Source organism: Micromys minutus (genome assembly GCF_963924665.1).
Source record: "Micromys minutus genome assembly, chromosome: 1".
Classification (NCBI taxonomy): domain Eukaryota; kingdom Metazoa; phylum Chordata; class Mammalia; order Rodentia; family Muridae; genus Micromys; species Micromys minutus.
This window is the reverse complement of record NC_137969.1, coordinates 28,318,537-28,335,514: the sequence shown is the minus strand read 5'-3', so window position 1 is coordinate 28,335,514 and position 16,978 is coordinate 28,318,537. Positions and strand designations below refer to the sequence as shown.

General features: G+C 42.9%; 1 protein-coding gene across 1 annotated transcript in view; it reads left to right on the top strand.

Moving 5' to 3' along the window:
• The first annotated feature begins 1,903 nt into the window (after nucleotides 1-1,903).
• Nucleotides 1,904-16,978, top strand: part of RNF185 (ring finger protein 185) — a 30,400-nt gene continuing 15,325 nt past the window's right edge. The window contains exon 1 of the mRNA XM_080918585.1: nucleotides 1,904-2,018. The gene's annotated coding sequence lies outside the window, so the exon portion shown is untranslated. The remainder of the gene's footprint in view (nucleotides 2,019-16,978) is intronic.

The window sequence follows — 16,978 nt, the reverse complement described above, 5'->3', positions numbered from 1 at the left end:
AATTTTAAAGATGTGGCATATTTTCCATCACCTGGTAGCTGTTGAAGTTTTCAACTAGCCTTTATTGCTTTTATCAAACTCTAATAAAGTTATCCTTGAGCTTCCTTTGAGTCCCTTCTAAATTCTTGTATTAATGATACCAAGAACTGCCAAGAGAATCTTAACTTTTTCCAGGAACAGAAGAACGGAGTATTCTGGCATTCCCTCAGGTTTTCCACAGGTGGAGCTAGAGACTGATAAGGTTAAGACTGCTAGGGAGAGGGTGCAGGCTCACCAGCCATATGGTATTTGGACTTTAACACTGGCAAGCAGAAACTGAAAGTCATCCACTACAGGGTACTTCAAGGCTGGTGTGCCAGCCCCACCTCAGCTTGCACACAGGGATGCTTCTATTCCTGCTTGTCCAAGGCCAGGATGGAAGTCCCCTCTTATTCTACAGAATGAGGTGTGCCTACTCTCTGCCAACCCTGTGCAACAGCACAACTACACAGTTTTGTAGGAGTTGCCCAGCAAAGTCATTCACCTGTACTGAACACTGCTGCACTGGACTAACATTGTTTCATATATTGAAAGTTAAGACATCAATTTTTCTTTTTTTTAATTGGATATTTTATGTATTTACATTTCAAATGTTATTCCCTTTTCCCCCTCCCATCCCGACATCAATTTTTCTAATTGATTTTTCTAAATATAATAAATGCACTTGCTGCTGTAAAAAAAAAAACAAAACAAAACAACCCAATCCCTCATTGGTCACAAGTTCATCTAATTAGCTTTAAAATAAATTAACATGTATCTATTACGTGTATCTGTATGCATGTGAAGGTCTGATGACAACTTGCTAGACTCCTTTCCTTCCACCGCTGGGTTTTTGGGGATTGGCTTTTTTCATAGGCTTGGCAGCAAGCATCTTTACCTGCTGAACCATCTCATGGGTCCCAATTACTGTCTTTAATATTTTGATACTGAAAATTCACGGATTTGACTAGTAGAGTCTTTAAGAGAACTCCTGTGTCCTTTTACACATTCCCATTCATCACCACTGTTAGCATTCGTTTTAGGCTCGCCCCACAGTTACCTGGCAACAGCCAGGTATGCCTGGCTTACTATAAAAGGGGCTGTTTGCTTCCTCCTCTCCCTCCTGCCCTTTGCCTCTTCTCTCCCTGACTCTTTTCTCCCCTCCCCCATCTCTTCTCGCGTCCCTGGTCGGCCTCTTCCCCACCTCTACCCACACCATCTCCTCCATTCCCAACTCCACTTCCCATGCCCTAAATAAACTATTCCAAACTACATCCGTAGTATGGCTGGTACCTCAAGGGGAAGGGATGCCTCAGCATGGGCCGGCTGAGGCACCTCTTCCCACCTCACCATACCGCTCCTCAACCAAAACATATACTGGCCGTTTTGGGGTTTTTTTTTTTTTTTTTTTTGATTTTGTTTTGTTTTTAAATAAAACAGAACAACCAATGTCCTTACATTCCAATACAAGGCATCCTAAGCTTAGGTATTTCTAGAACTTTTTTATTTTTTCATCAAGGAAGCCCTTTCCGCCCATAACTTTTGCGACACGGTCTCATGCATCCCAAGCCTGCTTCGAAACTACATTGAAATTCTGATCTAGCACCCGAATGAATGATGTGATTAACTGGAGTGTACACGCACATTTATTCCCACGTCCTCATGCAGGCGAAGCAAGCACAACGACCCACTGAGCTCCCTTTCCTCCTCTTCAAGCACTAGGAAACCCTAGGAAACGGCCGAGAGCCCTCCCCTTCCTGTCCCGGGGCGGAACTTACGAGTCCGGCGCCTGGGCCGGAGCCCAGAGCTGCACACCAGCCTTTTCCGGCTGTAACCGGAAGTTGCTCTAATAGAGGCGGCTCCATGTCAGGTGACCAAGGTCCGGGTAGGAGGGGCCGGAGGTTCAATCTTTCTGACTGACGCGTCTCTAAGAGTGGCTTGTCCACTGTGGGACAGGGGAACGGACTGGTGGCGTCGCTGGCGTTCGCGTACGGGAGCAGGTACGTGACGAGTTGGGGCAGTGGGCTTGGGAGGCGTGGGACCCCCTTCCCGGACTCAGGGACTGAGGCACCTGAAGCCAAGGGCCGGGAGACAGCCAGTCTGGCTCTGTCCAGGTCCCAGAAGAAAGGTCAGACTGGCATCCTCAGTACAGATTGGACAAACTGAGGCCCCAGAAAAGAGAAGGGTGCGCACAAGCTCCTTTCCAGACAGGGGCTCGCCCTGACTCCCTCAGCCTCGGGGGCGGGACTGTCTCACGTGGGTAGTGATTTGGTTGAGTGGAGAGATGAGTGTGGTGAACAGATTTGGGGTGAAGCGTAGGAGACCTGGGCTTGAGTTCGCTGCCTGCAGCTAATTTTGCGTTCTAGGCCAAGTCCTTTACCTCACTGAACCTAAGTTTCCACACTTGCACAACTGGGCACTGCTTCTCAAAGCATGGTTCTTCACAGCACCTGCTCTGAAGTGCTCCTGGATGCTAGCTCTACAGCCCTGGACTTTTCGAATCTTGTTTCGAATCTGGGTTTGGATCCTAGGAAACCTTTTGAACGTTCTCCTTGGCAACCCTTTACCTACTGGTGTTTGAAGCCTGTTCATCTGAAATGCTGTCCCGCTGTAAATGCGGTATTCGATTCGAGGCAGCTGGAGCCAGTTCGATCTTTGAAACATCTAGCTTAGGAAAGAACGCCGGAGGAGAATAACTATCTTTAAAAGCTGGCACGGGGTGGGGGGTTGGATGGGTGGGTTATGGCAAAGAGGGCTCCCGCTTAATCTTTGCAGCTGAATGAGGTACAGTTAGGATTAATAGGTGGGTTCTAGGGGAAGACAACTGTGTACTTAATATTAAGAATTTAACGGAGGAATGACCATTGATGGGATTGACTGTCTCCTTGAGAAAGGAGGTGTATACAGAAGGCGATTCTTTCCAATTTGAAAATCTCTTATTATGAGTATTTATTGTGAATCTACCTTTCCACTGGTAACTGTCTTCCGGGTGTATGTGACACTTCTTTTGTAGTCTGAGACAGGATATCAAGGATCTCAGGCTGTCTGCAAGGTTCTTTTGTAGTTCAAATGGGCCTTGAACTTCTGATCCTCCTGCTTCAGTCTCCGGAGTGCTAGGATCGCTTGTGACTTAGTACCATTATGCCTGTTGAATGTGACATTTGTCTTCCTTTCTTGAGCTCTCCTCCTTGGTCTCTATCTCCTGTCAATGAGGCCAGCACACTTGATCTTATGTAATCTTTTCCTGGTTGTCACATTTGCCTTCCTTCTTCTAAAGGACTTTGGAATGACTCATCTGATAAAAAGTATCTGAAATGTCTGTTGTATTAATAAACAAGGGCCCATTATATTAATAAACAAGGCTCAGTTAGTAAGTTTTTGTTTTGTGTGTTTTTTTTAAATTTATTTAATTTAAGTCAAGGTCTCATTCTGACACTCAGCCCCGGCTGAGAACAATTTAGAAAGTCAGACTCTGTGTCTGTCTTGTCTATGTCTGTCTGTTTCTGTCTCTCTTTCTTCCTCCCTCCCTCCATCTCTCCCTTTTTCAGAGTATCTTTATGTAGCCCAGGGTGACTTTAAACTCATGGTCTTCCTGCCTTAGCTTCCCAGATGCTGGGATTGCTTGTGTTCCCAGGCTCTGCTTGCCACTGGACTCTGATTACAGAATGGAGGGCTGATTGCAGTAGATTGGGTCAGTCTTCTCGCTGTTTGTACACTGAACTTGAATTCTTTCTCTAGCACTGTGTGTGCGCATAGATGTGAGAGAATGTCTGAGGTTTGTAGGCTAGCTATCTCCAGCATATACGGCCAATTCTTTTATGGCCCTGACTTGCACACCTAGAGCTTTCCAATCTAACATTAGGTGTCCTTATTTTGCACTTTATCAAACACTAAGTAGATCACTTTTCCATCTCCTGATAGAGTACTTAAGAATGTTTATGTTGTCTGGAGAAGCAAAGATTCTGTATTATGACCCAATTCTGCTGACACTTCCTCCACAAAACAAAAGGTTGGGGTTGAACCAAAAGTTCCTGCCTGTTTTCCTGTTGTTTATTTTTTTTTCAAAGTTTAAAAAACAAAAATTGTGAAATGGTCATTCAGTTGTTACCTAACATTCAAGATGGTATGGCCTTAGACTCAGTTGTCATCTCAGTGGTGAGGAAAATGCTCTTAATTTGTTGGATTTTTAAAAATGTATTACTTTGGGGTTCCTTTTAAAGGGATACTTGATTGATTTACATGTATTCTACTGGCCTGTGGAAAAAAGATTTGATGGTAAAAATAAGTTCAGGAGAAGCTACTGACCATCATCTGTTCTTAGTGTTTTAATGCAAGAACCACTTTAAAGTCACTGAGAGTTCTCACAGTGAAGCTCGGGCTTTAGAATAGCTGGCATAATAAAATGTTTTGCTTGCCCGGTGTTAACAAACTTATTTGGTATAATCCCCCTACCCCCCTTTTTTTATCCTTAACCCAGGGCCTTCCTTTGTAGTGTCCAGGGTGGCTTCAAACTTTCCGCCTGCCTTCCAAGCACTGGGATTACTAGTGTGTTCCCCCTCACAGGGTTATCTCTGTTTTGTTTTGCTTTGCTTTGGTTTTCTGTGTTTTCCAGACAGTTTCTCTATGCAACAGCCCTGGATGTCCTGGAACTCTCTTTGTAGACCAGGCTGGCTTCAAACCCATAAAGATCTGCTTAGCTCTGCCTTGCCAGCACCAGGATAAAAGGCATGTGTTCTGTATTTTTAATTGAAAAATGAATTGTCAATTTCTGACCTGAAACTTTGGCTTGTAGGCCAAATCTAGCCTTATGGGTTGTTTTTGTTTTTTGTTTTTTGTTTTTTGTTTTTGCATAGCCTCAGAGCTAAGAATGACAGCCCCCCACCCCCTACCCCCGTCCAGGTTGATCTCAAATTTGTGGTGATCCTCTTGTCCAAGTGCTCAGATTACAGGCATATGTCATGCTTGTGTGATTTAAATCTCAAGTGGGAGGCTGTGCGTGTGTGTACAGGCACTTGTTTGCTTTCTGATATATTTACTTATTTCCTTTTTCTTTTTGAGCCAGAGAGTCGCTCATTGAACCTAGCGAGGCTGCTGGCCAGCAAGCTCTCAGAACCTCCCTGTCTCTTCTCCCAGTCCTCAGTACTAAGGACTGCGATGTGTTGCAGTGCCCAGCTTTTATCTGTGTGCTGGGGGATCTGAACCCAACCTAATGCTTATGCAGCAGCACCTACCACTCAGCCATCTTCCCATCCTGGCTTTACATTTCTAAATGGGGAATTAAATCTAAATAATCCCAGCACTTGGGAGGCAAAGTTAGGTGGATTTCTAGAGGCCAGTTTGGTCTTTGAGTTTCAGGGCAGCAAGAACTACATAGTGAAATTCTTTCTAAATCTCAAAACTAATCAAACAAGCAAAGCATATATATATATATTTATACATACATATATGCATGCGTGCATATATCCTCTCATGTTATTAATTTACATTTCCTCATGACTGACATACATTTATTTCATATGTGTTTGTTTTTGTTTGTATGTACATGTGCCAAAATGCATGTGTGGAGGTCTGAAGATAACTTGGAAGAGTCAGTTCTCTCCTGCTGTTTGAGTGTATGGGGATGGAACTCAAGTTGTAAGGCTTGACAGCAAGCACCTTTCACTGCTATGCTGCCTCACAGATCTGTATATCTTATTGTATATCATCTGTATATCTTATTGAGAGAATATCCATTCGGTTCCCTTTCTCATTCTGTAATTGGGTTATTTGTCCACATGTACAATTTGAGATATAAACATTCAGAGTGTTTCTAGGATCCCTGAGATTCCTAGAAGTAACTCAGAATGAGCTGAATGACACAATGGGACACGCCAGTAGCTTCCTTAGCTGAATGGAACTGGACTTAGACATGCTAAAGCACACTTGTCCATTTTAGACTGCTGATCATGCAGAGTTAGCATGAGCCCAACCACTGCCAATGTCAGCAACGATGTTCCTACGAAAGGGGTGCTACTTGTGCCCAGAACACAGTATTATCCAAGATGTGATAAGAGCATGTGGACATCCTTGTGTCTAGGAGAATTCGGTGCTTGTCTGTCACAGGAAGAGAGGAGAGGGGTACATGGCATTGTGGAGTACTTAGGATGAGTGTAGGCTTAGGGCTACAGAACTGCTGGCTCACCATGCTGCTTCTGACTCCCTTTGGCCCTAACCACTCCATCTTGAATATTCTCTCTCTCTCTCTCTCTCTCTCTCTCTCTCTCTCTCTCTCTCTCTCTCTCTCTCTCTCTCTCTTTTGAGACAGGATTTCTTTGTGTAGTCTTGGCTGTCCCTAGAACTAGCTTTGTAGACTAGGCTGTCTGTCCTTGAACTCATAAAGATCTGTCTGCCTCTGCCTCCCAAGTGCTGGGATTAAAGGCATGTTCCACCACTTTCCACTGCACCATTTTGAATACTAAAGCAAATACCCCAGTCATTTAAATTATTAAAGATTACTTTCTTTGGAAAATTTAGAAAAATATCTCTTACCCACCCTGCCATCAATGTATTAACTCAAGAGAACCTTTGTTACAGTTACTTTTAATTCCTTTTTCTTGTCACTTGGTACAGGGCAGGTGTGTGTGTGTCTGTCTGTGAGAAAGTGTGCATGACAAGTATGAGTGTGGAGATCAGAGGACAGCCTTGTGTCAGTTTGTGGGTTTGAAGGGTCAAAGTCAGAAATACAAAAGGTTGATGTCAGTTAAAGACCCGAAGACAGGCAGGTGCTTCCTGAACTTGTGATTGCAAATCCACTTTGCCTGGATGCACCACAATGGGGCAGGTGTACAAGGCTCTAGGCAAGCCCCAAACCCCACCTCCACAGGAGAGAATGACCTAGACTCTAGCCAGACCAGCCACTCTCTAAGTCCCTCTCCTGCACACAGGTAGCATTAGAAAAACAACTATGGCCAATCTCAGAGGCAAACAAATGGGAATCCGGTGGTTCGATCCCGGGCTGTTTAAAAAGAACAGAACAAAGGAGAGAGGTGTGTGAAAATAAAGACACATGTTGAAACCTTCTCCTCGGTCCTGACTCCTTCGTCTTCTGTGAGTGCTCTATTCCAGAGCCTTATCCCAGGCTCTGCACTTTTCTAACAGGCAGGCAGGGGTTTTATGGCCCTGGCCAGCAGGGCTATAATCTGAACACTGGGCTGAGCCTTGGCCTGCCAGAGTTCACAGGCCTGGCAGCACCCCGCTGGGATTGTTCCCACACCTCCCAGCCTGAACTCCGGTGGGCCAGGCAGAGCGCACCAGAAGCAGCCTTCCCTGTGACCTGCAGTGAAGAGCTACCTTCCCCCGGAGGAGCAGAGTGGTCCCCCCAGCCGCAAAGTACAACATCAGTTCTCACCTTAACACCTTGATTGTTTTCCACTTTTTATGTCAGGCCAGGTGGCCCATGAGTTTTCAGAAATCCTCCTGTCTTAGCCTCCCATCTCCTGTAGGAGTGCTAGGATTTGGACACTTTCTTTATAGTGTCTGGTCTTCCCTGGGTTCTAGGGATCCAAACTTGGGTTGTGGTGTTTAACCATATCTCCAACTCACCCTTGGGTACGTTTTTATGGTTGAACCAGTTAGTATACATAGTTCTGAATTTTACTTTTTCCCTTATTTTTTGAGATTGGGTCTTACTGGGTTGTCTAGACTAGTCTCAAACTCTGACTTTAATAAATCTTCCTGCTTCAGTCTCCCAAGTAACTGGGACTACTGGTTCCTGCCATTAGCAGGTAGCCTGTTAACATATTAATGTTGATGTCTTTGCATTCTTGCCAGTTTTTTTTTTTTTGTAAGCATTAGTTGTAATATCTGATGAATTTCCATTTTCTTGACCATTCACTCAAGTTGGTAAACACAGACATACTGGCTATAATAACCACTCAGCATGCAATCAGTAGGGTAGGACTATGGTTTGGGTTGTTTTGAGATAGGGCCTCTTAGCCAAGGATGGCCTTGAACTCCTTATACTTCTGCCTCCGTCTCCCAAGTCCTGGGATTACAGGTGTGCTCCATCACACCTAACAGGTTTCTTTTTAAAAGGTTTCTTTTTATTATTTGTTAACACTAATAAGTGTGTGTGCGTGCATGCACACAGTGCTTCTGGAGCTGGAGTTGCATGTGATTGGTTCAGATCCACCTACCATGGATGCTGGGAACTGAACCTAGATTTTTGCAAGAGTATGCTCTTAACTCCTGAGCCATGTCTCCAATCCTAAGAACAAAACAAAAACTCTTGAATTGTGGTAAAATATATATAAAATGTAACCATTCTACTGGCTTTGAGGTATCTAAGTTATTGTTATTAAATACCTTCATACTATTATGTGACATTTCTAAAGCTTAGACATCTCACATAGAAGCTCTATGCTCACTGAGCAAAGGCAGTGCTCTCCCTCCTACTGTCTTCTAGAATCCTGACTCTCTACTACACTACTAAGAAGCCACATACCTAGCCCCAGCTTTTTTTTTTTAAGTCATACTAAAACACATATGATAAAATTGTCATCTTAGTCATTTTTGGGAACATTGATACTGTAGGAGCATCATCGCCATCTCTCTCCAGGACTTTTCATTTTGCACACAGACCCAGCTTCTGCTTATTCACATCTGGATAAGACATGGACCTGCCTCTCTATTTTGTTGATGCACACACAGTGCTTGAGTGTTGAGCCTTGTCCTCTGGGTGATTCTTGTGGTGGTATCTGTAGCAGCCAACAGGTAGTTCCCACTCCACCAGCTGTTCTTCAGAAGTCTCTGGTGACATGGGTGTAGTGGGCCTGTACAGATAGACAGCTCTTTGAATATGAAAGCAGTCCAAGATGCATTGCAGTGTGAGGAAATCTGTTACTGCTGCATATGTAACAGTGAAGTTCTGACTTGGCCATAGACTCTATGAGGCCAAGAAACAGATCTTGTTTACTTTTTATCTGGCCTAGTTGGCATTTTCTAAATGTTTGATGAATGGTGGTGGTAAACACGGTGTTCAAGGAGCTTTAGTTTCAAACCTGATTTGTAGAAGTTGATATTACACACTTTCCAATTGATACCTGGTTATTTTGTGTATGTGTGTATATATATGCCTATGGTAACAGATATTCATGTACATCTGTGTTTGAAGGCGAAAGAGCACCGTCACGGCCACTCCTCAGCTGCCATTATCTGTTTTCTTTGAGACAGTCTTATTAACCTGTGACTTACCATGTAGACAAAGCTGGGGAGCCAGTGTACCCTGGGATTTGTCTTTCTTGCCTCTACATGACATCATGCCTAGCTTTCTTTTGAGGTGGAGGGATTACGGAGAATATTTCTGGGGATTTAACCTGGATCCTTATGCTCACAAAGAAGGTTTTACCAACTGATCTGTCTCCTCATCTCTGGCTTTATTGTTTTTGATCACAATTCCTCAAGAAGTACTATTGAAATAAAAAGTGAGATCATTATTTTGTCAGGTATTTGCTGTGTAGTATTAAACTCTTAGAAAGTCTTCTCCTTAATAGGTTAATTCTTGTCAACCCTACTCATTCTTTTTTAATAGTTTAGAGTATTTTAGAGGCCTTTAGCTCAACCCAGGGAAAATCTGAATTAGTTCTGCTGACTTGTGTAACATTCCCTTATTTCACAAACTTTTCTTGTACCAAAAGGAGGGCAGGCATAGTCATCACTGTGTGCAGGTAAGGGGCACTAGCTGAGTGAGTGGGGAAGATTGCCTCAGCCCAAGCCCTGGGGGTTAAATGCTGTGTGTGCGTGTGTGTGTTTTACTTGAAAGTGACAGCTCTTAACCTAGGATTTCTCCCAAGTTGAAGAGCTTTCCTCTGGTGCAGCATTGCCCAGCTAAATTTATTTGAGTTAAAATTGCTGAATTCCTATTTTTCATTCACATACATTATTTGATATCCTCTCCCTGTCAGATTTGCTGTTGAACTTGTAAGTTGGATCTTACAGAATACAATAAACTACATAGTCTTGAGTGTGAACACACACACACATATACACATACACTTATCAGTCATAAATCATAAATGCCAACCTGGACTGTTTTCTAGTTGTAGATCTATGAAATTCCTTTTTTCTGTCCCCTGTACCTATCCCTTTTTAGTTCAGAAACTGGACTAAGGCTGGGAGTGTGGCTTAGTGTGAGTACTTGTCTAGTTCCTGGGTTCCATTCCTAGCACCTCTCACCCCTACCAAAACCTTTTAAAGCAGCATTCCTTGAAAAACAAGGAATGAGTCAGCTATATAATTGTTCTAGGTCTCAAAAACAACCACTGCTCTTGTAGAATACAGATTTTTCAAAACTTCAGATTGACTTGTACTAAGTAGTGCAGTTTGTATGCTCTTGGGCATCAGCTTTGACAAGCCATCCATCCACATTTATAAGGTGCTCCTAAGGTGCCAAGCCTTGTTCTGAGTAATGCATCTGGAAGCTATGACAGACGTGAGTAAATACCCAAACACAAGTCACTGAAGTACCATCTGTTATGCACGTGACTTGGGATTGTGAAGCTTTGCCACTGACTGGCTCTGTGACCAGCCGTGTCATGAGCCAGTGACCTAACCACTCAGCCTAATTTAACATCCCAAGAGATGCTAACAGTGTTGTGGTAGTGTTTGCCTGAAGGCAGCCTGGGAAGATTAAATGAAATAATTCATATAGAAAAGATTAGCAGGGTGTTAGCCAACGTTATAATAAGAAATGCAAATGCCCTTGACTTCAACACTTTAGGTAGAAATCTTAATTCTCTGGGCCAAGCTTTCTTCCATACTACATTTCCTGTCAGTGCATAGACAGTTACTCAGGTTGCCTTCAAGGAAGAACGCTCATTCAGAAAGGGAAGTAATAACTCAGTTGCAGTGTAACCACCTGCTGATTTCGTTGCTCTGTGGAGGAGTTTAAACAGTGCTGTTCCTGAATACTTACCTGGATGGAGGAGCCTCCTTACTGTTATCTGTCAGATTGTGACAATTATTTTATATAGAGGTAATGACCATTCTATGAAGAGGAGATAACTCGGGCAAAATTACAGAATAAGTGAACTGAAATTCACACACAGAGTATCAGATATCTCTGTACTATGCTTTTTATAGAAGATTATATTTATGGGCTGGAGAGATGGCTCAGTGGTTAAGAGCACTGATTGCTCTTCCAGAGGTGCCGAATTCAATTCTCAGCAACCACATGGTGGCTCATGACCATCTGTAATGGGATCCAATGTCCTCTTCTGGTGTGTCTGAAGATATCAACAGTGTACTCACATACATAAAATAAATAAGTCTTTTAAAAATTTCTATCCATGCATTTATTTACTTCACAATACTGGGTATTGAACACCTTATTCATGCTGTGAAAGCGCTCTACCATTGAGCTATTCTCCAGCCATTCTTCCCTTTTATTAAAAAAAAATGTCTTAGGGCCCAGAGTGATGGTTCTGCAATTAAGAGCACTTGATCTTACAGAGGACCTGGGCTTGATTCCCAGAACTCACATGGTGGCTCACAGCCATCTGTAACTCTAGACCTAGAGAATCTGACACTCTCTTTTGACCTCTTTGGGTACCAGATACACATGCTACAAGGACATATGTACAGGCAAAACAGTCATATCATTAATTTTAAAAATATGTGTATGGGTATTGTCTTAGTTAGGGTTTCTGTGATAATTACCATGCCAAAAGCAACTTGGGGAGGGAGGGTTTTCAGTTTGTAACTCTGAGGTTATACTCCATCACTGAAGGAAATCGGGGCATGAACTCAAGCAGGGCAGGAACTATGGAGAAGTGCTGCTTACTAACTTGTTCAGTCTGCTTTCTTATACTATCCAGGACCACTTGCCCAGGATTGGCACTGCCCCCAGCAGGCTAGGCCATCATACATCAATCATTAACCAAGTAATGTCCCACAGACTTGCCGTAGGACAGTATGATGCTTAGCCGAGGGAGTGACCCTATTAGAAGGTATGGCCTTGTTGGAGTAGGTTTGTCTCTGTGGGTATGGGCTTAAGACCCTCATCCTACCTGCTTGGAAGCCAGTCTTCTAGCAGCCTTCAGATGAAGCTGTAGAACTCTCAGCTCCTCCTGTACCATGTCTGCCTGGGTGCTGTCATGTTCCTGCCTTGATGATAATGATCTAAACCTCTGAACCTGTAAGCCAGTCCCAATTAAATGTCCTTATAAGAGATTCCCTCTCAAATGATTCTAGCTTGTGTCAAGTTGACAAAACTCTAGCCAGTAATAGGAATTTTGTGCACACATGTGCTATGTGTGTAAAATTTTGCCTGATGTAGTAGCTCATGTCTTTAATCCTAGACAGGCAGATCTCCATGAGAGACTAGATTTAGTCTGGTCCATTTAGTTAGTTCCGGGCCAGCCAGGGGTACATAGACCTGTCTTAAAAATTAAATAACAACAGCAACAATAAAACCTCTAAAATTTCATTCACAATTTCATGTGAATGATTCTTAGTCCACTTGCTTTTTTTTCTGTCCTTTGTTGAAATATGAAGATATAGAACTTTGAACAAGTTTCCTTATTTTTCTGAATATTAATAATAAGTGGGCTGTTGAGATGGATCAGTAGGTAAAGATGCCTGCTGCCAAGTCATGACCTGGATTCAATCCCAGGGTTCCTATGATGAAGAAAACACTGACCTCCACAATGCATACATACGCACACACTTAAGTAAATAAATAGAAACAAAAAGTTCAAATATATTATTTACTGTAGACAAAGTGGAAGGTACGAGTGGGGTGGGGGCACCCTATGGCATCAAGATGGCCACCTGGAAAAGGCATCTGTCATTACTCCTGATGACCTGAGTTCAACACCCCACAACCAAAAGCTGTCTTTCGACTTTCCCCTGCATGTTATGGCATGGACTCCCATACACATGCATAAAATAAGCAAAATGTAATTGTAAAAAGTGCTCACTCTCTGTGGCAATACACATCTTTTATTTTAGCACTTGGGAGGCAAAGGCATATGGAGTTCTATGAATTCAAGGCCAGCCAGAGCTACCATAGTGAGATCCTGTTTCAAAAAAATTTCTTTTGAGTTTTATGTGTCTTAGTGTTTGCCCACATGTATATCTGTGTACTACATGTATGCAATGTCTTCAGAGGTCAGAAGAAAAGCACAGGATCCTCTGAGCCAGCAACCACATGGTGGCTCATAACCATCTGTAATGGGATCCAGTGCTCTCTTCTGGTGTGTCTGAAGACAGCTATAGTGTACTTATATATAATAAATAATTCTTTTTTAAAATTGACCAGAATTCTATTTTTTGAGACCACCATAGGTAATATTTTTGTCATTTTTTTCTTATATGGTTTCACCTTTCTAATAGAGTATGTTCAACTTTGTATACAGGTTCTTTTGGATTTTATTTGAGGCAGGGCCCCATGCAGGGAGGGGTTAGCCTTAAACTTGCTTGGTAGTTGAAGCTTCTTGAAAAAAATGTAATGCTTCTACCTTTTAAGAGCTGTAAGGTTATAGGCATACGCCACCATTCCTGACTTTTATATAGTTTGGCTTTATGACAGAGTTTTATCTAGGCTGGTCTCAAGCTTATGCTCCTGCCTCCTTACTGTTGAGCTCATAGGCTTAAACTTCCATACCAAGTCTTCGTTTCTTTTGTTTTGTTTTAGTCATTTATTTTTACTTCATGTGCATTGGTGTTTTGCCTGTATTTATGTCTGTGTGAGGATTTCAGATTCCCTGTAACTGCAGTGTGGTTCCTGGGAATTGAACCTGGGTTCTCAAGAAGAACAGCCAGTGCTCTTAACTGCTGAGCCATCTCTCCAGCCCCCACACTAGCTCTTTGTAAACAGTTTTATATCTTACTTTTTTACTTACCATTATATCATTTAAGTAAAATCTCATGTAATTAAAATCTCTGTGGAAACATAATTTATGTTTAAAAACTGGAGGGCTAGGAGTTTAGTGGCAAAGCACATTTTTCCATGTGTGAGGCTCTAGGTCAGAGATCCAGGGTAAAGCCCAACATCATATGATAAAATTGTTTGTTTTTAGTGTTCATGGTTGTGTGCATATTCATATGTGTGTTGCTGTGTGTGTATGTGGGGGGGGGTGTATGCTTGCATAACAACCTTGGGTATCTTTCTGAGGAATATCATCCACCGCCTTTTATACAGGGACTCTCATCAATCTGGAGCTCAGCAAGTAGGCTAGACTAACTGGCTAGAAAGCCTCAGGGGTCCTTCTATCGGGACTTCCTCAGTGCAGGATTGCATGTGTATAGTACCTCTAAGCCCAGCGTTTCCCCATAGTTTTTAGGGATCAAACTAATCCTCAAATTTGTGAAGCAAACACTCTGTCAATTGAGGTACTCCCCAGATGCCCCTCACCTTTTAAACTATAGTATGGTGGGCTGGCTCTGGGGGAACATGCTTTCTAGTACTCAAGAGGCAAGGACAGGAGGATCACTGCAAGTTCTAGGCCAGACAGGGTGGCAGCAAGACCCTGTCCCTAACAAAAAAATAAAATATAGTGTAATGGGTAGTGCTACATCACATAGTACAATCTACCATTTGAGTAGATTATAGCTAGAGAGTAGAAGGGAGCTAGATAGGGAGATAATCATTAAAATCATGAGCATTTTGGAAGGTTGGGTGTAGGGTTCAGGTTATGGACTCCAGTTTGGAATATGAGCAAGCAGGCCAAGGGGTAAGGGGTCTGGGGAATCTAAGGTCTTCCTCCTCACTCCTTCCTAGCTCATGGTTCCTTACCATTCCCTAGGCTCCTTCTATACTGAATTTGGCACAGTGACTTGAACACCTGTCTGTTGTGCTGTGTCTGTAACCTCCTTTGCCATCACATGCTCTGCAGACCTATCAATCAATGCCAAACAGACTGGGCTGCCTTGTTTGTTCATTCCTCATTGTCACCCTTAGGCTGAAACTCTTATATCTGTATCCACAATGCCTGCAAATAATGAGATCGTTTTTTATAAACCTGAGAAGGTAGGGCCGGTTGACTACATAGGGAGAGTATAAGAACTCAAGAGCAGGACCAGTACATCCTCTCAGCCTTCTCTATCCTTCTGGACCTAGAAGATCATGTATTTGGGGCCAGGTCTCCTGAAGGCTATTTGGGACTTAAACATCATTTAGACTCTTGGATTTTATAGCTGGTTAGTGTATATCCCAAATTCCACTCAATCTACTTATTTCTTCCCACTGCAGCCTTTCGTGCCTGTGATATAGACATTTTTGGAATATGAGTCTCATCTCTGTTCCCATGTGGTCTGTCAGCAGCCTAAGCATAAGTGTAGACAGGCTCAGACATGCCAAGGCTTCTTGCAGAAAGTTCCTCGTGTGAACAAGTTGTGTCACAGGAACAAGCCCTTTGCTGGAAGTATGACCAGATTTGTAATTTTCATAATGAAGATTAGAACTTTTTGTATCTCTGTACACCCTCATGCCTTCTTCTGTCCTCTGCAGGCACCAGGCAGATAGGCAAAATACATAAATAAAATAAAATTTAAATGTAGAATGGGCTTGGAGAGATGTCTCTGTGGTTAGTAGTACTTGCTGTTCTTCTAGAAGACCCAGGTTTGGTTCCCAGAACCCAATACTGCAGCTCACAACCATCTATAAGAATGTAAAATGTTTCTATTGTGCTGGAAACTCTGAATTAGGCACTGTGTGGTAGCCTGGCTTTAGGCAAGTCCTTTAACCTCCCTGGCTTGATGCTCTTATCTGTAAAACGATAGATTTGAACCTGCAGTATGCTTCAGGTAAAGAATAAAAATGGCTGGGTACAGTAGGACCCAGCACTGAGGAAGCTGAAGTAAAGGATCATTTAAGCCCAGAAGTCCTAGACCTGCCACAATGAAGTTGCCATATTGGTTAGTCAGACTTTATAGGCTCTATAGAGACCAAGATTGATTTTAGCAGCTCAGCAAGGCTCAGGCCCTATTTCCTTTTATTTCCTCTTTATTCTGGATAGAAGTCTAGTGTCCGAGCCAACCAGAACCTGTATTATCTGGCCACTGTCCTATTCCTACAAGTTTCACGAGGCTGTGGCTACATTTTTTGTTCTGTAAGTACTCAGCAGATATCTATAAAGGGATGCTACTCATCTCTTTTTGTACATGAAGTTAGGGAGGAGGTAGAGGAGAGGCTTCATAGATGAGTATGTGGCTTTGGAACCCAGGATTGCAAAGGGCTTGTGAGCCGCCAGCCTGGCAGTTGACCATAACCAGTGACGTGTGCATGTACTCACTCAGCAGCAGTTATCTAAGTTATCTGAGTGCCCAGAGAAGGGAGTCAGAATAAGTGGTGTGGTGTGGTGTGCTCAGAGTTGCCATGTACAAGCCTGTCTCAGTATTTGGGTTGCTGCATGGCTGCTACACCCTGCAGACTTTCAGCTGGTCTGTTATGTCTCCTGACTATTCCTAACACCTATCTTTACCCTAGTTTTTCCAGTATGCCTGTGAGTAGTGGTAGCATGAGCCATGCAAAGCCTTGGGGGATTCAGGCAGGATGGGTTCATCATAAGTGGTGCACATGTGGCAATAGTCCCTCCCAACATTGGTTTGTACTGGATCACTGATCTGGATAGCCCTGTGCTTATTTTCAGGGGACAAAAGAAATTAATTAGTTAGTTTATATAACCTGAGTTGACCTCAGACTAATTTGTAGCCAAGAATGTCCTTGAACTTCAGATCCTCGTGACTCTACCTCCCAAGTTTTGAGATTATATGTGTTATGTCAATATGCCTGATTTTAAATGGTGCTGGAAATCTGGTATTTCACGTATGCTTGGCAGACACTCTGCAAACTGTACTACCTCCCAGTTGCAGAGAAAGTAAATTCAAACCATGGTCAATCAGTATTAGAGTTGGAACTTGAATTTAGAGCTTTTCAGGATTGGGGAAAATGTAGACATTATAGGTACTGCTATACTGGCGT